Source organism: Stigmatopora nigra, chromosome 2 (assembly GCF_051989575.1).
Source record: "Stigmatopora nigra isolate UIUO_SnigA chromosome 2, RoL_Snig_1.1, whole genome shotgun sequence".
Taxonomy (NCBI): domain Eukaryota; kingdom Metazoa; phylum Chordata; class Actinopteri; order Syngnathiformes; family Syngnathidae; genus Stigmatopora; species Stigmatopora nigra.
The window spans coordinates 16,655,269-16,681,027 of NC_135509.1; the positions used below are offsets into that span (position 1 = coordinate 16,655,269).

At 38.9% G+C, this 25,759-nt stretch overlaps 1 long non-coding RNA gene across 1 annotated transcript in view; it reads left to right on the forward strand.

Annotated features, from left to right (window-relative positions):
• Positions 1-961: 961 nt before the first annotated feature.
• Positions 962-25,759, forward strand: part of LOC144193407 (uncharacterized) — a 28,590-nt gene continuing 3,792 nt past the window's right edge. Inside the window, exons 1-2 of the long non-coding RNA XR_013325748.1 lie at positions 962-1,258; positions 10,907-10,961. This is a non-coding gene — a long non-coding RNA (uncharacterized LOC144193407). The remainder of the gene's footprint in view (positions 1,259-10,906; positions 10,962-25,759) is intronic.

Genomic DNA, 25,759 nt, shown 5'->3' on the forward strand with positions numbered 1-25,759 from the left:
CCACTGACGTACTATCTAGCAAGGATGGGAACTTTGTTTTTGGAACATGCTTAGCACTATTTGTTCCCAGTATCAATTTTTAAAAAATCATGTTGAAACCATGTATGTACGTATGGGCTGTATTAAGTTTCCAATGTATGACTTATGGGACACCCTACAGTTACTTCAAGCCATGTTTTTATTCTCACAAGGCTAGCCAGCCACTTATGGGCACCAGGGGGGACACCCTGAATCAGTGGCCAGCCAATCACAGGGCGCGAGGAGACGGACAACAATTGATGCTTACACTTCTACCTAGGGGAAATTTAGAGTGATCAACCCGCCTACCCTGCATGTTTTGGAGATTTGGGTGGAACCCAGAATACCTGGAGAAAACCCACAAAAGCTCTCTGGGACAACTTTACACAGTGAGGACCGACCTGGGATTGAACCCACAGCCCCAGACCTGTTAGGCCAATGTGCTAAGACTTCATCAGCTGGGCCGCCATAATTTAACTTTCATTTGTTCATTCATTTTCTGAACAGTTTTATCATCACTAGGGTCCCAGCTGACTTCTTTGGCCAGTGGATCGCAGGGCATGAGGAGATTGAAGGAATAAATGAATGAATAAACAAAATAAACAAACCAACAATAAATAAGTAAATAAATGAATGAATAAATAAATACATACTTGATTGCATGAAAGCATGAATAAATCAATAAACGAATGAACGAACAACCAAACTAACTAAAATAAATGAATAAACTAAAACAAATGCACAAATAAATAAATGCATTTTAAAAATCATTCTATTTTACACTAACAAAAGATTACTAGAGCCAAGGTAACTGTTGAATGCCATTTTATTTGAATTTAAACCAATGCAGTATAAACCTATGTTAATCACATATTCACCAAAATGAGCGCAGCTGTTATACGGCATCCCGTCTCCGTGGATCACGTGTTGTTTGAAAGGAGACTGCCCGTTTAGCAATCCTACTTCCGATTGATGTCACCTGGGGACCACAAGACAGGAAAGAACACTTTGACGCCTCGTTGGTGTTTATGTGAAACTTTCGAAATACGACTGATATTTTCATCTGATGGGAATTTCTTGGAGTGGAGTGGAGAAGTGAGAGGGAGGTCCTCGTGTTTTAGGGACCAGATGTATTAGTTAGAGAGGAGGGGTACAAACGCAATCTGAAACACACCGTTCAAGCTGGCAGTGCAGAACTTCGGGCTTCACCACAGCTTCATCTTTAATTTTATCCTTCAACGTAAGTAAAAAAAATAAATAAAAGAAGAAGAAACGAACAGTAAGAGAGCTAAAGACGCCGTGGCTGATTGTTTTGTTAACAAAATTTGTGTGCGTGCATGTGTTTGCGTGCGTGCGTGCGTGCGTATCAGACGCTGCTGCAGAGAAGGATGAACTTGAGACGTGATGACGTAGTGCGTAACAAGCTCACAGATGCTCTATGTCTGCCTCCTTGCAGTTGTTTAACTTTCTTTTGAAACCTTTCTGTACAGCCAAGCCAAGTTCATTCTGTGTTGTTGTTGCAGTTTCCTTCCCCAATGGAGCTCATGCCTCTCTTTATTTAAGTACCTGAAGTGAACAAGCCTTGATAAATGCCACACTTGCACAGTGATGACAATCAATTATCAAAACTGAAAAGAAGGCTGAAATTGGGAAAGTTATACTATCTTAAAACTACACTAAAAAGGTATTTTTTTTTAAAACCTGCATGCCAATTTACCAGGTTTGCATTCAAAGTTGCACAGAAAGTGCACATAATGTCTTTTTTAGTTGATATTTTTTCTGCCTTTCCTCAAAATCTCAATTTTCATCATTTATTATTATAAAGAGATGCAATTTTAATATTTTAATACAGCCTTTTGTTCAAGTGGTTAGTGTGTCAACGCCACAAGTCAAATATGTTCAATCCCAGGTGGGTTCTGATGTTCTCCCCAGGCTTGTGTGAGTATTCTATGGGTACTCCAGTTTCCTCTACCATTGCCAAATACATGCATGGTGTGCTAGTTGAAGATTCTAAATGGCCCCTAGCTATGAGTGTGAGCGTTTATGCTTGTCTGTCTCCCTGTACCCCACGATTGGTTGCCCATCAATTCAGGGTGGCCTCAATAGGCTCCAGCACTCCTGCAACCCTAATGAAGATGAAGCAGTCCAGAAATCAAAAAAGTATTATATTGGTGAAATGGTGGAACACTGAGTAGCATGTCTGCTTCACAGTTTTGAGATCGTGGGTTCAATGGCGGTTAGGGATCTGACATTCTTGTGTGGAGTTTGCATGTTTTCACCGTGCCTGTGTGGCTTTTGTCCGCGGACACTGGTTTCCTACCACATCCAAAAACATTCGTAGTAGGCTGGTTGACCAGTCTAAATCAGGGGTAGGGAACCTATGGCTCGGGAGCCATATGTGGCTCTTTTGATGGGTGAGTATGGTTCTCTGCAAAGCTGTGTGGTAAAATATGGGAACTGCTGGTGAGAGATCTAAGTCCCGAACGCACCAATGGGAGCGTCACGCCGGCACTGTGGCGCAGAAACTATCTCTAACGCCTTTTTTAAATCATATTTTTTTTCATTAGACTCTTCTGCATGCATTCTCTCATTGATAATCATTGATTAGCAACAGTGAAATAATGTTCTGACTTTTTTACTTTCAAATTGGTGAAATGAATAATAAATGCTCACATTTTCATGTATTTTTACTTTTAAATTCTCAGTATGGCTCTCAAGGAATAATGTTTGAAAATATGAATTGTTTATGGCTCTTTTCGTCAAAAAGGTTCCCGACCACTGCTTTAAAATGTCCCCAGGTGTTGGTGTGTGTGGGACTGGTTGTTCATCTTCTTGTCCACTGCAATTGGCTTCATTGGATTTACGGTGTCCTCAGCTGGGATATGCTCCAGCACCCCCATGACCCTTGTAGCATTAAGCGGTACGGAAAATGAATGAATTTCAAATCTTTGCACTGGTTGGCCATCCTAAGAGTGGGAAAGTACCGGGGAAGCTCGTGGGTGTTCGCAACGCGTGGGGAGACAACAACAAATATTTTGCAATTAAATTGCTCCAAAGCTCCACTACTTTACAACTATATAAAATGAAATATTTAGTCACTTGACACTCCTGCTTCAACAGCTTTGCCTGCACGCATGACACTGTGTGTTAAGGATGAAGGTCATTGTATTATGAACTGACTGTTAATTTTATTACATTTTCTTTAACTATATAAATCTTGCCGGCCCGGCCACCCAGTGGTTAACACGCCAGCCTCGCAGTTCTGGGGTTGATGGTTCAATTCCAGGTCGGTATTCATTGTGTGGAGTTTGCATGTAGGTGGGTTGAACACTCTCAATTGCCCCTACGTATGAGTGTGAGCGTGAAGGATCGTGCAATTGGCTGGCCACCGATTTAGGGTGTCCCCTTCTGGGTTCCTGAGGTTAGCTGGGCTAGGCTCCAGTACCCCCTGGGGCCCATTTAGGATAAGCTGTTCAGAAAATGAATGAATGAATTTGGACCAGAAAATAGTCTAGACCACAGAAAAATATCTGTTTGCTCATTATTTTTGGCTGAAATACCGACAGGATGTGACCCTACGTTTCTCCAAAAGTCCACAAGTGACCTGGAGATGCCCCAAAATCAACAGGAAGTGGCCGTAAAATCACAATTTTCTTTCAATTGCCAAGAAAAAATTCCCACACAAAATTACATTTTGTAGTTCAGCTATAAATGTTTAGCTTCATCTGATATATTTGTGGTAATTTGTTTTTATTTTTAAATAATTTTGGACTAATACATCATGCTGAGTGTAACTGTGTAAGAGGGAGAACACATTCAGTTGAATAGGAGCTGCAAGAAATTTGATACAATCAAATTTGCCAAGAGACTGCGCATACTTGATTCCTGTTAAGATTTGATGTTTGTTGAAATATAATAAATGGCAGGCTTCATTTGGAAATTAGTTTTGTTGTACTGACCTGGTTGTAAATGCTTGATACACAGTATCTGGTGCTGCGGCTTTTCGCCAAAGATATTTCTACCTCCTTAGTATTGAGGAATGTTCCTCGGCAAATGAAATGTCAAGTCGTGTTTCACTGAAAATTCCAGATCGGTAAGATTACGGATGCATCAGCGCAAACGTAACTCGACACACACTTTGTTCCACCTTACCGCTTACTCCACGTCAGAAGCAGAACTGACCATATCATTGACAAAGCAATTTTGTTCACACTCTGAGCTTAAGCAAGCCAGACTGACCTTTTTGTTTTCAGATACGTTAGGGACTGAGCAAGATCATCTAGTTTGGAACGAGTCCATGTTTAATTCCATGGGAGAACGACTGCTTGTTTGTTAATGCCGGAAAGCTTTGTTGTGCTCGTGTGAAAAAAGAAAAGCCACTTTTACTTTTTCCTGAGCACAAATTGAAGAGCTCTGAACTAAGGCTGTGCTTGATTTAACTGTTCTTATTTTTGTTGCCACTAAAAATATGGTTTTGCCAGATGTGGCATGCAATATAAGTTATAAATGGGTGATCTAAAAGTGTATTTTCCTCTGGTCCCAATCACACCAAACTTTGAATAACTGAGACTCTGTGGCTTTTCTGGTTGTTAATCTCCCCAGTTTGACACTGCAGCCCACCATCTTGGTTTATGTTCAACCAATCGGGATTCACCGCTATCACCGTATGAATGCGTCAAGGCAACTCTTTCTTACTGATTTATGTTGTTGTGAGTGTGCGCGAGTAGATACATGCAAGATTTATTGTTTGTTGACTATTTATGGGACTTCATAAAATGAACTCGTCTCCAATGAAGCACACTGCTGAACCTCCTTGTCTGATTGTGGGGTTGTGTGTTCTTGTGTTACGAGCACAACATCTTAGGCCAAGCCCAGGTTGTACAAGACATTCTGCCACCAGAGTCACTAGAGAGCGTAAAACAGAAAGGCCTTGTTCGCTCTTTGGCTTGAGAAGCTGGACACATTTCAGCTGTGCAAATGATTATTTCTCATGACAGTTCACATTCAGGGAAGATCTAGAGTGATCTACTTAAGAGCTTGCATGAGACATACACCCTACTTGGGTAGCGTAGTCTCATTAAAAGTTTGTGAAACTGTAGTGTAGTTGCTGAGAGATGAGTCTGTAGGAGACTTCAATGGTAAAGATAAAGTTGCATAAGAATCAAGTAAGATTAGCTTTGAATAGATGAAATGTATGACATAGAGAAGGGCATCTTAATTTTGCTCTTTGACTACGAATCACTGTGTATTATTTAATGATTACCTGGTTGTGCTCTGTTTACCATCGACTATTATAATTTTGTAGTCTCCAATATTTTGTATGCCCTTTATCCCTTTTACCATGACATTTTAAAAATGAATTAAAACTGAAACCAGTCTATTTTTAATGATGTTGTTGTTTTTTTAAGTAAAGAAAAGCTCAAAATGAATTTGGGCCAAAAACTAATACTACGGTAATTAGTGGAGAGGAAAAATAAGATCGTATATTTGAACTAATCAGCCTTTGTCATGTTTCCAAAGAGTGAGCGCAAAAGCAATACTGTGCAAAGGAAGAATAGCAAAATGGCTTCTGTATATCAGTTTCGGGGCTGTAATCAAGACTAGGATTTCCCCATTGCATATTTTTGCATGTCAGTCAAGTCAGAGTCACCTGATTTAAAAAATAAAAATAACGTTTTATTTTGCTAATAGTGTCCCAATCCAATAGTCTTTCCCCCCCTCCAATTTGACCAAAGCTACCCAACATTAAAGCCATATAGTAGGGCTGGCTATATAAGAACTTTATTGTTTGCGACATAATAATGATGTTGCGAACATATTATGTTGCAAATATTTATATTAAAAAATACTACAATGGATGAATCGATCTTTTTAATTTTTTTTATTTTGCAACCCGACGGTGCAGTCAGTGGTTCTTCGGCCAGACTTTGATGCCGACGGTCTGTGTTTGATTCCCACTCGGTGGCAGTGTGAGTGGTTGTCTGTCTCTCCCTGTCCCCTAAGACTGACTAGCGACCAGTCTAGGGTGTAGTCTGCCTTTCGTCCCACGATAATAGTGTATGATACATCATAACATTAGAACAAAGGAGAGGATGGGGAAGAAAACTAATTACTTTACACTTGACATGAAAAGAAAATCTTATTTTCATGGGTGCATCCTACAAGCATGACTCAACTCTGCAGGAATTAACCCTTGTGATTGAGGCGAAGATTTTGTGTCCAGCTGTCCATTGGCCGAGCCAAAGCTCCGCGCAACCAAAGAGGATGAGACAAGGTTCGGAGACACCCACAGTGGACGTTGTCACTGCTGAGCTCCATGATGAAGTGAGTATGGCTGGCAGTGGTCCTGAAAAGGCCCTGGGAGAAATCAGACATAAACAAGAAGGATTAGAACAAAACTCCTAGCTTGCACTGAGTGAACTCGCATGGAGCTTGAGTGAAATCAGCCAGATGGTTTTATGGCTCAGTTATATAGCTGTGTTGTTTATTCTCGTGAACATATTACACTTGAATTGTTTGTTAAAAGTGTGAATTATGATGAAATAGTCTAGGAAGTCTTCTATGGAAGGGTAATTCTTCATCATCTGGTTTAACTCAATTTGGTCACATGATCAACGGGCAGAAACATTTTATTTAGTAATTTACTCTTAAACTTTTTATAATGAGACAAACAGTGCCCAAGAAATACAGAGCTTTTACAGCACTATCCCCCTGTGGGTAGCATGTACCCCCGCCCCGATTTCTCAGTATGAAATATTTTAGCTTTTGGGAGTTTCTATGAAGCACAAACCTCCCTGTATTGCCTACCTTAACTATGTTTGTGCGTGAGCAGATCATTGGTGGCATCATGAACACATACATAACTCTGACGAAGGGCTGTTTTTTTAATTGAGCAATCTGGACGGCCCCGCAAGGCTCAATCTATTTGGGGGTGGCCTAAAAAGTGTTTTTTAAATCCGTCTAGTTGTTTAGACTATCATCTCTCATTTCTATTCATTAAAGTATCACTGCATCCAGCCTTAAATGGGGCAATTTTTTTTTTTCATCACAGTAAAAGAAATCTAATTGTGTGTGTGGACGTGTATATATATACACACACGTAAATATGTTCCTACATTGGGCGGTGGGCTCTGTGAGTGTATAGGGGGTGGCGGGGAGAGAGGGTTATCCGCCCATGATGGGAAATTGGCCAGTTTACTGCCTTGGCTTTGACGAATTATTACACGCCGTTTTCATTAGTAAGTGGTTAAGTCTGTATCAGTGATGAATGCCGCCTATCACCACAAAGTTTAAGTCTCCATATGACATTACCACTCATGGCTGCAAAATCTATATTAGTGTTGAACTATTCAAAATGCACCGCGGGCAGCTGCTCTCCGCTTCAGTGTGTGGCCTTAGTAATGTCATGTGCCTGCTGAGTTCATGGATTGTGACAGAAATTGCAGGAGAGTTTTACTTTGAAACAACTCAATTGTCATTTCAAGTGTGGTCAGTAATAGAAAGCTATTGAACTACGCGTTTAAAGTTCTTTTTGAGCCTTGTCTGGACATTTATTAAACTATATCCCTCCTACTCCAGGAAATGACACAAACCTCACCTTTTATAGAGAATAGCATTTGTGCAGCATTTATAATTGGGATATATACAGTGGTACCTCGACATACAAGTGGCTCGACATACGAGTGGCTCGACATAAGCGTGGCTCGACATACGAGCATTTCCAGATACGAGTTAAATATTGGGCCAATATTTATCTTGAGATACAAGACAAATTTTGATATACGAGCAGACAGCGGACGCTTTGATTGGTGACCAGTCTTGGGTGTACTACTCTGCCTTTGAGCCTAAGTCAGCTCCTGCAATGTTTACGAGGATACACAGGGTGATTGGACGGTTGGCTGCAGATTTCAACAGCTATCTCCTCAGGCCTTCTTCGTGATGATCATGATGATGATGAAACAAGATTGGCTCTTTTGGATGAATGGTACAGATGCTTCCACTTGTCGTTTGTAAACATCCAATTTTTTTACACAATAAATAAATGGCACCCTTTTATTTCCAAAAAAATAATGTATTGTATATGCATGACTTTTCATGAGATAACGCAGATTATTGGCGATGTGGAGATTTTTGATGGAGTTGTGTTTCGGCGAGCCTGGTTAAGCCTTTTGCGTAATCATTTGTAGACACAAGATGTCTTCTGATTGTATATAATAGCAGGGATTTGATCATAGCTTCTATCCCAGGCGGAGTGTACTTTTGCCCAAATCATCTATCTCCAAAGCAAAAATAACACGAAATGAGGAAAACAGCTGTGAGTGTTCATGAAGACAAAAACAGTCACATTGCCACCATTACTACTGAAAGGTCTTGTAGAATGATCAAACAGCAGATGACTCTGTGCCAAGATATTGGTCTCATCTTTGTGGCTCGCTGCCCTAAGTTTGATGGGAAGCCAGGAGTGACACCGAAAGAGCTGATCTGAAAATTTATATAACAGTAGAGGAACGAGGCTGCAAAGGAGATTAACTTAAGGTAACACACTTTGATTTGTGACATCCTTCTTCTAGATATGGGAGGGTTGTTCTTTCCAAAAGGCTATTTCCCTTTTAGAACATAAATCAAGTATTCATTTTCTTTTTATTTGTTGACAGCCTGCTCTATGCTATTTGACAGAGAGGTGAAAATAACCTCGGCATTGCACAACCATAATTACAACTTTCCTTTGTTATGCATGTTTTCCCTCATAATTGGCACATCTTTGTTTTGGCTGTTACTATTTTTCTATCTTACATATCCATACTTGGTTATATTAGATTTTGTATAGCGTAGATTATCAATGCTTCCTGCAAACATCCAGTTTTACGGAGTGTAGTCTTCAGGATCCAAGGGTTCGATACCATGTCTGGACTTTCCTGTGTGGAGTTTGCTTGGGTTTTCTCTGGGTACTCTAAGTTCCTTGCACATCCATGATTCTCAATTGTGTGCAAAAACATGAGTTGTGCCTTGATTGTTGTGGCAATTCAATTCAGTTTTAGAGATTAATCTGACCTGATCTGACAAGTGAGAACATTTGGTAAAAAAACAAAAACATAATGACCTTGTGGTGCTTTAATTTCAGGTCTCTGTCATTACCCCCCCAAAATCTAGTGTTATTTTATTTTGTGTGCATGTATATGTGGTAGATGTGTCATCAGGCATGCTGAAACAATATAATTTAATTCCATGTCGTAAACTTGTTTCTCGTCAAAGAAACAAGATTTCCTGTTTACATTCATAAGCACAACACTCTTAAATAAAGGAAGAATTCAATGTAGTAATCATGTCAACCAAAGGTTGAACACACTGTTAATTAATTACAAATCAAAAACTACCATCATCTGCAGCATAATACAGATCACTGTCTAATCATTGTTCGTCTTCCATCTGGTAATAATCAGCAATTTTGATTGCCTTTCAAGGTAATTGTGCTCTGAAACTAATAGTTTATGCTAACCAATGTTTGCTAGAACTCATGCGACGTCATCTTCTCTTAGACCTAGAAGCATGTTGTGGCTTTCCTGTGTACATATTACAGAGCCTCTTTTAAGTGTCTCAACTACTGTACTGTAATTGCCTTCAATGTTTTCCATATGTATCGTACTTCTATTCTGCCAGCTTTGTGCACCATGTCATCCTGAAGGCTTAATGCATATATTTTTTTCAGTTCCGAAGGTAGGCCACAGGGGGAATTTCCTCTTGCAGCAATCAATGCTAGAAAAGTGAGATCTGGTCATAGTTTTTCTGAGAGGTTGTCATCCGGTAGAATGGTCTGTGCTATTACGACATCCAACACTTTTCCGTGACCATTTAACACTGTGGACTGTTTACATACTTTATAAATAACCTATCTGGCTTTTAACAAGTGTAACTTAATTAAATGCCATAATGATTTAGTCTATTCTTATTTTTTTTAGCTAAAATTATGCTTTTTCTTTCTTTTTCAAGCTGTTTGTTCTTCTTTACTCAAACACTTATCAAACAGGACTATTGACTATGAATTCAGTATAGTTCAAACCACAGACACAAAATATTTTGCCTTGTTTACCCATGCATTTTTCAAACTCAGGCTCCATAAAATAATAATGAACCCTCATTAGGGAAACTAAAGACTGGGAGACAGTTGAACATAACTGACTTTGTTTGATGTCCTTTTTCTTTCTTTATATTCATTCATTCATTTTTTGAAATGCTTTATCCTTATTAGGGTTGTGGGGGTGCTAGAGTTTAAACCAGCTGTCTCCGGCACAGAGGCGGGGCACACTCACACCCATACCTAGGGGCAAATTAGAGTGTCTAGTCAGCCTACCATGCATGTTTCTGTGATATAGGGGGAAACCATAGTACTCGGAAGAAACCCACACAGGCCTGGGGTGAACATGCAAACTCCACACAGGTGGAGCGACCTGGATTTGAACCCAGGACCCCACAGCTGTGAGGCTGGTGCGCTACCCACTCATTCGTGGGGCCGCTCTTTCTTGATAGAACAACCCAAATTATTTTACACTCAAAGTAGAACTATTGTAGTGTGAAGTAGTAGCCTCTTGCATGCTCCTACATTGTTTATTATATTGAAATTGTGGATAAATAAAGAATGGCTGGAGTTTTAATCCGAATAACAATTGGGATATATTTGCCCATGAGTACATAACAGCCAATGGAAATATACAGTACACGCTAAACAGACAGATGCTGTTGTATTACATGGTTGTGACATTGTTTACTTGTTATGCCTATAACATATGTTATCACTTTATTAAGCCAATCATTTATTTATTTTTTTCTGATGCAGAAGGACTGTTGCAATTTTGTGTCTTACATGAGATTCTTTTTGTCTTGTGTCTGATAGGAATGTGATACCAAAAAACCCAAGTGCAGTTGTATATCCATACACAAGTGGCAGGGTAAGTGCAGAAATCTGATTCAATGTATCAAATGTTGCCTTAAAGACTCACTTTTTGTTTTCATCCCCAATTAAGACAACAAATGCCGCAATGGAAGTATTGAAGACTAGAATATTTAAATGCATTTAAAGTCCTGATAAAAAAATGTTTAGGATTTGTAGCAGGGGTCTTTATCAATTTGCTGTAGTATATAGTATGCTGTATTTGTAGTTGTTATGGGGGATGCTAGGACTCCCATCTTGCAGTGAGTCAATGTTTTACCACAAGAGGGCGGTAATAGGGCATCTATAAGGCACTTCTATTTGGTACAAAAAAAGAAAAAAAACGTTCAGGATTTTTTCCAAAGAAATGTTTTTCATCTTTTTTTGTTGATGTTCATTGTGAAAAGAACATTTTAATTCAACATCTATGGATAGAATATATTGCTAAATCATAAAAATGACATATACCAGATTTTACAAGGCATACCTCTGCCCAGCTGTGAATAATTGATAACACTTGTTGACACACTGGATACATTAACCAGTCTTCAGATTTATCCGGAAAAAACATGTAGAAAGAAGACAAGGCAAAAGTGTGTTTTGTATTAGAAGGAAAAGTATGTTCGGTAATTGTTCAAAATTTCAACTCGGATGTATACAGCAATTCTATCTTCATGAGCTTTGAATGGTGACATAACTGTTTACATTTACCCATCTTTTTTTTGGCAATTTTGAGCCAGGTAAAGAATATCCCCAAATAATTGTCTGCAATATATTATGAACTACAGATTCTGTCAAAATGGAATAATGCTAGTGTGTGTTTTTAAGTGAATGTTGAGTAAAATTGACGATGTTTCAATTCCTCACTACTAGAATAGGTTCTATTATTTATGAGCTGTGAGTTTCCTCAAATTCTCAAAGCAGCTGGTGTCAAGGGACTGACATCCATTCCCTCATGATCTATAATTTATCAACAAAACACTTTGCCAGTGACACAGAACTAAAAATAATACATAAATATCACAAATCTGAAATATTGTGTTTAATTAAATATGGTCAGGCAGCATGATGAACAAGTGGCTAGTTCATCTATCTCACAGCTTCTTGTGTGCAGTTTGCGTGTTCTTCTGCTTTTGCAGGGTTTTACAAGATAGTTTGGATTTATACATTTCAAAAGTTAAGCGTAATATTATCAAGCGTACTGTATCAACCTTAATAAGCTTAAGTCGGACAACAAATGGCTAGATATACACTTACTTGACTTGGGAGTCAGGACAGATATATGGCTTGCTGCTTTTGTATCGACGTTTCTGCACTCTTACAATTCAAAATGTTTCTATATTTGTCCCTCTTTAGGCCTTCATGCTACCCATACATTGATAAGTATGTGCTGGTGCCAAGTATTGACCAGAGTTTAAATGAATGTCTATGACTGATAGGATCTGTGCTCTTGCATGTGTTTGCATGTGTTTACTGACATACACCTGGCACAAAAGTGGGCGTAATGAGAAACCACGAAGACTTCTCGGTGCATGCAACCAGTGAAGTTAGGGAGGGAGCATTCCAGAGATGCGAGTTGTGTATATACTGTAAGTGTGGATAAGCATGCTCCACAGCCTTTAGGTCAGCACTTAAAGGAAGTTGCAGGCGTTCACAGAGCAAGGATTTATCAAACCGTATTAGGTCTGTATTTGCATGTGCCTGCTGCATCTCGTCTCCTTGACACCCATCATACACGTGTGTACAGCTCAACAAGGACCACCCAAAGATTGAGGCCTTAATAATAACAGCTCTTCTTCCTACAAGTGATATGTTCGGTTCAGTCAGTGGTGGATGGGAGAGACACTATCATTTACGCAGCATATTACAGCAACAGCAGCGACTTTGTTTAATAGACATGTTACAAGTGTGATACCCCCTCCCCAAAACTTCTTTTTTTTGCTTGATCAGAGATTATACCGCAGCATTCTTTATATTTTTATTTTTGTGGTGTCGGCTTTCATCAGTCTTTTTAATACATCGCAGCAACTAATAGTTTCCAAACTAATGTCTGTTTATTTTGGTATTATTATTATTATTATTTTTTTTTAATTCTGGCATTGATTGCAAAATGCAGTACTGTTTTACAATTTACAAAAAAGAATTCCGCGAAAACAAATTCCTCTGGTTAGGCATCACGCTCATTTTTGTGGCCCTTTATCTGTTTTTCCAAACTCGTGAGCACGAATACACAGTGGTAGTGGTAATTAATATGATAATGTGTGCTGGCATAATTTTTTTCCAGACATCATCCCAAGCCATGTTAAATTGAGGCCTTACTGAGGTTTATGCTGGAAACAGTAGAGAAACCTAGTACAGTATGTCTCTGTCTGAGCCTGGTCAATGTGGCTAAATAACATTTGTATTTTGTACTGACTATTTCTTACCAAATTTCAGCAGCAATTTTATATATTAAGATAACTGAGTAGATGTTCATCTTTGCTCTCTGTAGTTTGATGCCTTCTCTCTGTGGAATAGCACAGATGAGATAAACCACAGTAGCGTTATAGAGTAGTGTGATGATTCATTTGATATGCATAGTTTGACAGATTCAAACTGAATTTCATTGCCAAGGTTATTACTCTTGAAAATGTTCTTTTCCTTCAATGTGTTTTCCAATACCTAAGCATTAGATTAATACTGTTATATCCCAGTGGAGCGTGAACATTGACACACAATCTAGGTGAGGTTGAGTTTTTATTGACCTAACTGTGGATGAGGATGGCTTATGCAATGTGTTTAGGAGATATGAAAGGTTGAATATGATACAATGACTGAATGGATGAATGAGCAAACACACCTCACAAGCACATGCTGTTAATAGACATCACAAATACGGTTCTTAAATTTAAGGTGGATGGGGACAACGTAATAAAACTGACATTAAGTTTTAGTGCTTTGCACTTCAGGGTGAAGGGAACATACATAGTTTCTCAGGCCAACAATAATGTCCACAACACAGCTGATAACTTGGTGTGTAGGAGGAACAATAGCAAAACCACAGGAAATTTGCTCTGAAGTTTGCAGATGGTTTATATTATGCATGATATACAAGTATCATTTTGTAATGTATAGCCTCCCAGGAATCTGCCGACAAGGCCAAGATCTTAAGGTGTTGTCAATACATAATGACGCATTTAGTAGATGTACTCGGATCTTTGCTAATCTTGAGTACGAGATGCGGGTTGTTAATTTGATCCTTTTTGTTTTAGATTTTGATAGGGGTCTTTTAAAAATAAAAATGCTGTATCATGAAAACATTTCATTAATCCACATTGTTCATTCGCACGCAGAGCTAGACAATTATTCGTAGACGTTGGTATCGAGACTGCACAAATTTGCCTGTTGATGTGATGAATGACATCCAAATCTGGCCGGACAGATGCCATTATAATTGTCAGTGACTTGTCAGCCCTTGAATTAAACGTTGGAAACTACCATTAGCTTTCTGTTGGAATTAAACTACTATTGGCTTCAGAACTTCAGGCTTCATGTTGTTCCAGTCTTGCTTCATGTTTAACTTGGGTGACCTCTTTGCTTGATTAGGACTGCAAATTATTAATCAGCCATTTAATATGAATTAAAATCACAGAGTACACAATATTCATGGAAGAAAAAATAAACTATAGTCAGTTAGCATCACTGGTGAGCCATTGCTGTGCCTAAATTCAAGAGCTGCTTCCTTCTGAAAAACACCTTTTGTGGCCAGATGTCTATATTACAGTGTATGAAGGCTGTCCAAATTTGATAAAGCTTGACATTTTTCCATCTCTGCTGCTATTTCCACTGTAAGTCCACATAATTTACACACTTTCTTGTCTTTCCAAGAAGTCCTGAAAAATACATATTTGAGTATGGCGGCTTTAAGCAGTGAGTAGCAGCAGGATGGTTGGCGCAATTAGATTTTATGGTGTATCAAAACCCAAACATTTCTGCAAATGTTTAAACTTTAAAGTCTCACTGAACAGTATAACTTTACCTTAACGGCTACATACGTCTGGTTTGACACTTTTTTTGTGCTTTTTGGCTTTGACACTAGGCTAATCATGTGTGCGTTTATTGTGCAAGGTCATAGCAAAGCTCGCCTATGCCAGGTTACTTAAGTGCTCATGTAGAAGGAGAACTAAACCTACAGATAATTTAGATGCGAAGATAGCATTATATTTATTCATTGCAAGGAAAGGACACTGCTGCATTATATACAGTATTTGTCCACAAGAGGGTGGACAATCAGCACACACACTGATTTAAATGACTACACAAACACACTTAACAGAGACAACATTGAACATCTGAATACATGCAGTCTGAGAAATAACACAATTAAAGTGTAGTTCTGTATAAACATCCGTTCAACTTGCTCTTGTTAGTTGGCCATTTTTCTAAATCTGATTGTTTGAATCCATGTGCAGAAAAAGGTATTGGGAAATGACAGTCTTGGTTCTATTCAACCCTATCAGTTTATCATCATCATCATCTCAAAACACCACTGTTATATAAACACTGCCTGGTGCCCATAGTTGGCTCCAGCACTCCCCACAGTCATTGCGAGGAGAAGCGGTTACGGATAATGAATGAATAAATGTCATATAAACAATAAGGAAACATCTTTATCAGGTTGTATTTTGAAGATCTGATGCATATATCACTCCTCATTCCTAACAAATTTGAGTATACTACCAGGAATGTTAATGATTTGAAGGTCACTGATTGACAAGTGCCCAAAGGTAAAGGTTTTTCAATTTGCAAAATTTAATAGATTAGATATTTTATTCAGGTGCTCCGTAGATATCTGGAGCCTACCTTACTTGAGAAATTTCACATCGGAGCAATCGTTACGGCCCTCATGAAAAGTTTGCAGCAATTATGATGAGGACATTGTTCCGTTTTTATTGTATTTTTTTAAAATGACAATTTACAGGTCTAAATTCATTCATTCATTTACTCTGAACCACTTATCCCAACGGGGGTTGCGGGGGTGCTGGAGTCTATCTTAGCTTAGCTTAGGACACCCTGAATTGGTGGAATTGGTGACCAGCCAACGGGGAGACAAACAACCATTCACGGTCACACTCATACCTAGGGGCAACTTAGAGTGTCCAACCAGCCTACAATGCATGTCTTTGGAATACACGAGAAGACTGGAGTACCCTAAGAAAACCCACGCAGGCCCAGGGAGAACATGCAAACTCCACACAGGTGTGGCGGACCTTGTCTCGAACCCATTACCCCAGAAATGTGAGGATGACGCTCTAACCAGTCTTCCGCTGCGCCGCCTCGGATCCATATAACAATTATGACAACACAATGTGCGCACAGAATGCACTCCATTAAAAGTAGAAATGATCAACTCTATAGGTTATCCATTTTCACTTTCCCACATATATTACTAGCAACAGTTTTTCATGTGGACAGGGACACCTGGGATCGTCTGGCATCATTTTTCTACAGTCACCAGCGCGCTGTTCAATTCTTATTAATGCATTGTATTTGGCCCATAAATATCAATTTAATATTGATTTTGGAATTGCAGCTTGTCCAGTTGTCCCACTGTTAGTCCATTGTCACACGTTCCAACATTCCAACTTCTCCCTCAAGGGTTTTTTGGGGCTTGTATTGGCAGGATTAAAGCTTGTATTGGCAGGAATGTTTGGCAGCACAGAGAACTTGGAGTTCAAACTAGGGACTTGCCTCGGAATCTGTTAAGGTAGGCTGTTTATTTTATTTTTTTAATAATTGGCTAAAGAGGTAGACAGACAGGACTTAGATTTAAGTTCAGTCAGTCATGATAAATGATGTGCACAAAGACCGTGAATGATACACAGGATTTCCCTTTCATTTATACTCTTTCATTCATGGAAAGGGGCCTGTATTGTTTAACCCACATTGTCCTTTCACCTCTTGTAATTCCAAATGATTCATGTGGAGCATGTATCAACTTTTCTGGCAAGTAAATACACCTCTGCATTTTATTGTCAGGAGGTGTTAAAAGGTACACGATTGTGTTTGCATTTTTCAGGATAAAGACTCCTGTAGTTTTTGCTTTTAATACCTCTGTCTTCATTTCTGTTTGAACTTGCTGAACTCTCATTCTTCGCTGATTCACAGCTTGGGAAATGTGGGCGATTGCCACACCTTCATAATATGCTCAGCATTTGAGTTTCTTGCCGATATGATGTCATTGATGTATGTCTAAAAATCACAATTATTCATAACACTGAGGACATCAAGACGGTTTTGAGGATGACAGACATCTTATAAATTAATAGTCAATGTTTGTTTTGACTACCATCTTTTATTGAGTTACATCATTGTTCACCTTCCATGAGTTCATATACATACTGTTAATAGGTCAACATATTCAAAAAAAAGTATTTATTTTCTGGCCTTATTAAGCTAGGATGAGTCTGCCAGTGCTTGGACCCGAACTGTTTTGCAGTCATATACTTTACTCACATTTGCAGCTGCTTTGAAGGTCACAAGTGTGCACTCGGTGTTTCTTGACCTTGACTGGGGTGTGTTAAACTACTCAAGAGTTGTTGTTGACATATGAGAGCAAAAGGAAAGGTATGAAGGTGTGGGGTGGAGGAGAAAGCCCCAAATGAGAGATTGGGCATTTTAGAGAGAAATATAAATCAAGGACTAGAAGAGAGAAGCCTTGTTGCTGAGGTCAGAATGTAGTTGATCGAGTCATTCATAATTCAATCATTATTGGTGGTACAAAGACAGTAGTTCCTTCCATCATTGTTTTACTTTAAGCTCTTTAAAAGACCAGCTTGATCTCTGTTTTTCTCTTCTAAAGATGGAATTTGGTTTGGGATGGTTCATCTGGAAGCTCCAGTCATTCCATAGTTATCTAAGCGAACTCTGATGTTGACAGATAGACGATGATTACTACAAAGATAGAGTTAGTACTCATGGCTTGCAGACAGTGTTGCAGCCCATTTGGGTTCTCATTTGACAAAGTCCTTGACAAACATGCTTTATTCAAATCAGACCACCTCTGAATGTCATTTATGTGATATTTGGAAAACCTCCACTCTCCTGCCTGGAAACTGCATTTAGCTGCTGATATTGGTAAACATAGTGGAAACCCCTTAAAAGTGGCCACTCTGGGTTAACTTTTCGTTATATGCATGAATTATAACTTTAAGTAATAAACAACCCAGGCAAGGTCAGTTACCTTTTGAAATGAACTAGTTTTCCAACTTAATTTAGTTAGATTAATATATATTTTAATATTAACTAGTTATGTTAGTTTCATCTTCTGTGCCACTTATCTTCACCAGCCAATCCTAGAGGAAAAATGAGACCTAAAACATTTACCTACACACTCAAACGTGCAGACAATTTGAAGGGTTCAATGATGCATGTTTTTGGGATGTGGGATGAAACTGGAGTACCCGGACAAAAACTTACAGAACTCCCAACCACCGTGAAGATAATTGAACACAATTAGCTTTAGTTAACGATTGTGAGATTCAAACTTTGAATTGTACTTCAATGCAAATGAAACAAACAATTTTAAAGGTTTAGGACCACACTTACTTAGTTGCTTTAGATAATGGAAAAACAATATTTTGTGCCCCCTCGGTGTAGGCCTGGCCACCAGGCGCTCGCCATTGTGCTTCTCCTCCAGTTGTATGTTTGTAGTCATTCTTTCTTTTGAGGTTCGTATGGTTTTATAAGAAATTAGGTGTGTAACTGGCGAGGACAGAGTATTTGGTGGGGGTTTTGCTGAACAGAATGAGTGACAACAGTGATATTTTTTTTTCTTTTTTCTTGGTTGAATTATTTTAAACAGTTGTGGCTCTGGCGGTGGCAGAAAAAAATGTAGTCTTGCAGTCTGACTTCATTGTTAAGGACAAATAACATTCATGTGACAACAACAAAGTTTTGTTTAATAAACAATCTGTTATGTTCCCCACGTGACGGTCTGAATCTTACCAGTTGCTGCCAATTCTAAGATGTTGTTTGATCTAAACCAGGCGCAATCATTTTATTAAGCTCTTTTGTGGAGAAATAATTTATGTAGAAGGAAAATGTAATTCCAAATTCTCAACAGCTGCGTAATGAAATAAAATGTGAAAACATGATATAAATCTCTTATATGCATTAAACTATAATTACAGAATGACATAATTTATATATTTTTTGTGTGTGTGTGTGAATGACTATACTGATGTTTTGTGGTCCGGGACATGGAAAAAAAAACATGCAAAAAAAAAAATCAATACCAATCACCTATTCTATCTTTTTTTTTCAGTGAAAAACTGCCATGTGTGTGAAACACCTGAGAGTATACCTTAAATATTGTACATATTTCCATAGGGTCGTATTTTTTTTACCTTATCCAATTATTTCCAACTGAGAATGAAATGGGGGGATGAAATGATTCATTCATTTTCTAAACAATTTGTGTTCACAGAGGGTCGTGGGGGGTGCTGTAGCACATCCCAGCTAACTATGGGCACCAGGCAAGGGCACACAATGAATTGATGGCCAGCCAATCGCAGGGCCAAAGGAGACGCTCTTGCTCAGGAATCTTTAATCTAGCACGCATGTTACAGTATGTGGCTAATACCATTTTTTTTAAACCCCATTCTGCAGTTTGTGGAAAGTTGCCATAGATATCATATTTCAAAGCTGAGACAATTTGAGTTTCAAGTATTAAGCGTACTATTTGGGTAAGCACATATCCTCCACGGTGTGTTGTGTCGCTTATGTCAATAGATGGTTACATCGACATCAGCTACAGTAACAGCCTGCAGCAAAATGTAAGCAGACTCGTATCAAATTCAGGGTATGTTTTCATTTGATTTGGACGATATTCAGTTCATATCTATCGCAAAGGAAACACTTGCTTCATCTGGTAGAGAACTGGTCCATCTATTCCATGTTTTATCTTGATGTCACATAACATTGTTAAATTGTCTCATTCTTTTGGAGTACAGGTCACATGAAGTGAAGCAATGCGTAAAGTCTTATTAATTTGGCTTTTCACCATAATAGCTTTATCATTCTCGTAGTTGGATGTTGAACGTTGTTACTGTTTTTAACTGTACATTGTAAGAAATAATGTAATTTTCTGTTTGGGGACAATACAGTGTAATGTATTGAGTGTTGATTAAGTTCTCTGAAGCTGCCTCATGGTGTAAAAGTTAATTCGCCTTACTTTGGTGCGGGCATTCTCGCTTGTGGTGGTATGATTGTGATTGTCTCTCTGTGTTCCCTACAGCGGACTAGTGACCAGTTTAGGGTGTAGTCTGCCCTTCTGCCGAAGTCAAATGAGATTTTTCGGCCACCCCTCCAACATTTGCACAGATGCGGGTAAAGAAGATGAACGAATAATTTCTCTGAAGCAATTGCGAATACTACTTTAATTCAGCAGAGGTGCTGTTGCTTTAGTTCCAATCAGAGCTGAAGAAAAGTTTAGTCAAGCATGGTTCCATATTATTATGGTGACATATTGTGAAGTTAAGACTGCAGGTGGTTTTGGTGGAAAACCGCACCCATAAGGCCTGTTGTGTCTTTAATTTTTCATCAATCTCCACAAACAATGGCAGGCTAGCTGTGGCTTTAACTGCCTGTGTTGAAGGGCGGTGACATGAGTGACTTGGGGGATCCAGTCCTCTGAGGCGCATCTAGAGACAACCTTTGAAGATTTTAACATGCAATGCAATAACATGGCTTTTTCCCTTGATGTTGTTATTTCAGTTTTGTTTGGAGTATATGGGTTCTTCACATAGAAGTGATTACTCAAGGGCTCTTGTGAGCTCTTCCATTGAGAAAAAGGGGCCTGGAGGCTATGCATTATACCCGGGGTCATATATTTCCCTAAAGACCAAGGAGTTGTTTCCTTTTGCGTCTATCCATCAATAGTGTGAAACCTGAAAAAAATACATATGCAGTCTATAGCTTAAAAAGAAATGTTTTCCTTTTGCGGCAATCTATCACTCGCGTGAAAGCTGGATGACCAAACTGATTTATATATATACATGAAAATAGAAGGAACAAAAGTGTGAGTGTGAATGGTTGTTTGTCTCCTTGTGCCCTGCAATTAGCTGCCCACCAATTCAGGGTGTCCCCCACCTCTAGCCCGAAGTTAGCTGGGATAGGCTCCAGCACCCCCCACGCCCATCGTGAGGATAAAGCGGTTAAGAAAATGAGATGAGACATTCCACCTATTATACATTACACTTGTTTTCAGCACCATCTGCAATTTCTTTTTGGAAATGTTGTTAATTACCCATTTACAGATGACCTATTCTTTATTTTTTATCCTGGGTTAAGCTGCTGGTCCAGCTTCATTGAGCATGTAAAGAAGAAAGGGCAGCCAGAGGAAGCGCATCTGGACTCCATCAGTGTTTTGTAAATAGAAGCTACAGTACATTTAGCTGTTGACCTAGATCAGGGGTTGTGAACAAGTTATAGACAAAGAGAAAAAATTTAAACTGTAAGAGTCAAAATGTCAGAAGGATTATATAAAATCCAAAATGCCAAATTATTTAAAAAAATATACCATTCTTTCAGGCGTTTAGTGCGTCGGCCTCACCGTTCAGGGTCCTGGATTCAAGTCCAGGTCGGTTCCCCTGGGTTGATTTTGGATGTTCTCCCCAGGCCTGCGTGGGTTGTCTCTTGGTACTCTGGTTTTTCCCCACATTCCAAAAATATGACACCGAATTGCCCCTTTTAATGAGATAGGTGTAAATGGTTGTCCATCTCCTCGCTCCCTACGATCGGCTGTCCACCGATTTTACAATGTCCCCGGCCTCCGGCCCGGGGTCAGCTGGGATGGGCTCCAGCACCCCTTGCGATCCTAATGAGGATAAAGCGGTTCAGAAAATGAATGAATTAATAAAAACAAGAGAAACATGAAACGAGGCAATTAGCCAAAGTATATACAAAATATAAGAAGCAAAGAGCAGCATGCGGCTCAAGAGCCACGTGTTTGCCCCCACCGACCTAGTCCTTGGTTCCCACAAGGCATCACTCAAAATCAGACAATGACTCCAAATGAAAAATGACACACACATTGTCATGATCAGATACCCAGTACAAAAAGTGTAATATCTTCAAAGATAGCAGTAAACACTCTGTCTTTTGGTGTAAAGCTGAATACCAAATATACAGTATATCCAGAGCCAGGTCAATTGTTTCTTTGGTTTTTCTATTTGGCTCCCTTTGAATACAAAATACTTTGTAAATATCTTGTAAACATGATTGATGTCTGCTCTCTATCCTTAACTGTTATCGTAACTTCTCTTTCCCAGAGACAGGCAAATGGATGATATTATAACAGTGCTTAGTTCTTAAAACGTTCCAATAAATAACTAAGACACTTTTGTTTTATGCTGAAAGCCATGTTTCTTTGTTCCCTAATTTTATTTTGGCAAATGTAAAGCCTGTTGGATTCCCAGGCAAAGATTAACTAGTTGGAGTTTTTTTACATTCAAAAATGACTTGGTGTCAAATCTCAGACCAACTGCCAGTTTTAAAAAAATTACTTCCTGCGAGCAGTGAACAGAAAAATCTTATAATATCACTCTAGTTTTGTCCTCTCTTTCATCTGGTTTAAAACCCATTGTAAACTATTGGGCCCTTCTTATGCAGGAAATTAAAGTTGTATAGGTAAGCAGTACATATCCCATATATGAAGCAATATATTCAAAGGCGGATTTGGTGGCGTAAGGTACAGGCGGACATCTTGGATTGGGGGACTTCTCTGTCAGGGTCTGTTGGAGTGGACGTATATTGAGCGATTCTGATTCATTTATTTTCCATACCACTTATCCTCTCGCGAGGGGTACTGCAGCCTAACCCACCCAACTATGTGCTAAGGGATTCCCTGAATTATTTTTTTTCTTTTTGATTTATTGAATTCTTTTCTGACCGCACTACTAAAAAGAAGTCCAAGAATAAATGAGTGGTTTCACGATAACACTATTAATCCTCAAGAATATAATTTGCATAGCAGTTGTACATGCAGTGTTGTAAAGTTGTTGACGGCATTATGTGTGAATCACTTAAGTTATCATAGATTTTCTTTCATTAGTTTCGTACAACTTTTCTACTACATTTTGGCATCGCCACACCCCTTGTGCTGGGCAAGAGGTGGGTACACGATTACTTTTAAATAGAGTGGTTGATTTAACTCATTTGAAATAATGACTTACTCCATCTCCTTCATTTTATGTGCCAAGTCATGTGTTTGAAACCCACCCCATAATTTGGGCAACTAAATCATCTTAAGTACACCATAAGCTTCTGTGTCTCATCACGTTTCTATGCCACTCAGTCTCCAAATTACTGTAAATGCAACCAAGGCCCCACCATGGCAACGGAAGGGTGTCAATTTGGACAGAAAAGTATTTATTCCACCATGATTCCATGTCTCTTCACATATTCTTTTTTTTCTTGACACTGTACTTACCACAAACAATTTGACCAATCAGTGAGCCGTAAAGAGAGGTCTTTGCTCATTGGTTTAAATATGTTTTGTAGTACAATATTCCATGATGTTTAGCTACCCTACCAGGCGTAAAATTAAGTGTTGCACAACCTGGAAACAGAACTAATTGAATAGAATGTTTATCACAGGTTTATAGATAGTGCACAAATTGGCTCACATTAAATAATCCAATGGTCGGTGACATAATTTGACTGTTCACTTTGCCTTATGAGCTTCCTTTAATTCCTCTTCCTTGGTCCTGGACAGAGAGTTAAGATAATGACGGGGCCTAAAGTCCCCCCATCGGCCTCTCTTACAGGAACCATTTTGAATGCGTATCTGTTCCCCAACATCTTATTCTCTCATCACCACCCCATCAATCGTATACATCTGTGACCATCACCTATATAGACAGGGCTCCATTTTGTCCCAGAACAGAACAACCTTCCCCAATATTTCTGGACCCTCACACAGTGTCAAAGGATTCTGACATCTTACAAAATGACTAGTCTTCCTTTGTTTCATAATTTTGCCAGTGGCCCTCAAAATGGGGTAAGCATCCCCCTTTTTATATCCATAATGTGGGCTTTTTCCCTGGCTTTCATCCAGAGCAAAATTCCCTGACCCAGTAAACGCCTATAGGATCAAGGCCCCCTTAGGGAATAGAGGTGGATGTTATCATAGCATTCCTGTCCACGTAAAAGTATGCCAATTAGCATAGCTGGAAAATGTTGTTTTGCCAGTCTCCCTCACTAAACCCCTTTCCCAATTGCCTGGTGATCCAAAAGCCTATGTGAATGTGTGTACTGTATGTATTCACGTTTGACACACGCACATACACTGACACCCACAGCCGCACACATCCACATGCACCAAGTGATTGCCTTTAAGTTTCAGACAGGTTTATTGAGTGTTTGCACTGGAAAATCAACATGAAGTTGGATGCCCGCTTGTACATTTTTCCTGCTGTCTCCTCCAGGAAAAGAAGGCACATTAGGGACACATTTATAATTCATTTCACTGATACCCTCTGACACTGAGTTAAATTATGACACACATGTTGCAATATTCTGTACAGAGAATTTAAACAACACAGTATGGCACACATTTTCTTGTAATCTTTGAAAGTGTAAATGAAGTTAAGATGTTGTCTAACTCTATTTTCTATTGCTTGTGTGCAAGCGGCATGTGGAAAGGGATGAAAGCTAGCCTGTAGTGTGTGTATGTATGTATGTGTGTGTCTTTGTATTGCTGCCAACTGGAGCTAGACCAGATAAACACCCATTTGTGACAACTGGAGTTATTTACTCCCAGAGTCAAAAGCCACATGCTTGTGTTTGTGAGATTTTTGTTTTATTATCTGGATATTCCATCCAAGATTTACCTGTTGTCCTTCATTACACTGATAATGAAACAATACAATAACCAAGGGTCAGAAATTCAAGATCAATACGATCGATACATGTGGTGAGTAAATTATTGTTTGTGTGTATAGTGGTCAACATAGTGAATTATCAGAGTTAACATATTTGAATGAAAAAAAAGATACAATTTAATTAATTTTCTTTTTACATATAATATATGTATAATGATCAGATTACTTTTTGCATTATAATTGACACATGTCGTTTTCTGTATTTTCATTCAAGAAACAACCAACCCTTTTCAATTCCACTTTTTCTGTGCTTGGTTATGGCAGCGGCTTGTTCAGCTACTAAAGATGGATAGCTGACCTGTGTTATTTCAATTTTGTATTTTTATGGTCCCCTCTTTGGCTAACTCGGTAGGCCACTTTCTTATAAAATGTACGTAAATGTCTTTTTGTTAAATCTTGAGAACATCATGCGCATTTTGACTAAACAGAGAGTATTTGGTTACTTTAACCACGTGTCACCTGTCTTATAAGATGTAGTAAAGGTGTTGTTGGACTGCTCTTTGCAAGCCTGCGTTGCCAGTGAGAATCTCACTAGCTTGCATCTGTCAGCTTTGAAAGAAAGGACCAGTGGCTCTTATTTGTACATAGCCAAAATACCAGGGTTCCCCAAATCTTCAACTCTGAGGCCACTTAATGGATGGTTTGGTTAATTTCATATTAGGGTAGCAATATACTGTATCCAATCAGACCTTTGCGAGAGAGCTACCTTTTTTCCTCACATTGATGTTCGTTGCTGTATGTATAGATGCGTGTAGTCTTTTTCTCATTAAAAATACAATTCACCACTTCCACAGTTATCCTTTTGGCAGTTAACTCTGCACTATACATTTTGCCAACCACAAAACCTAACCTCACAACACACTGCAATTGAAATGCATTGTTTTTGACACAT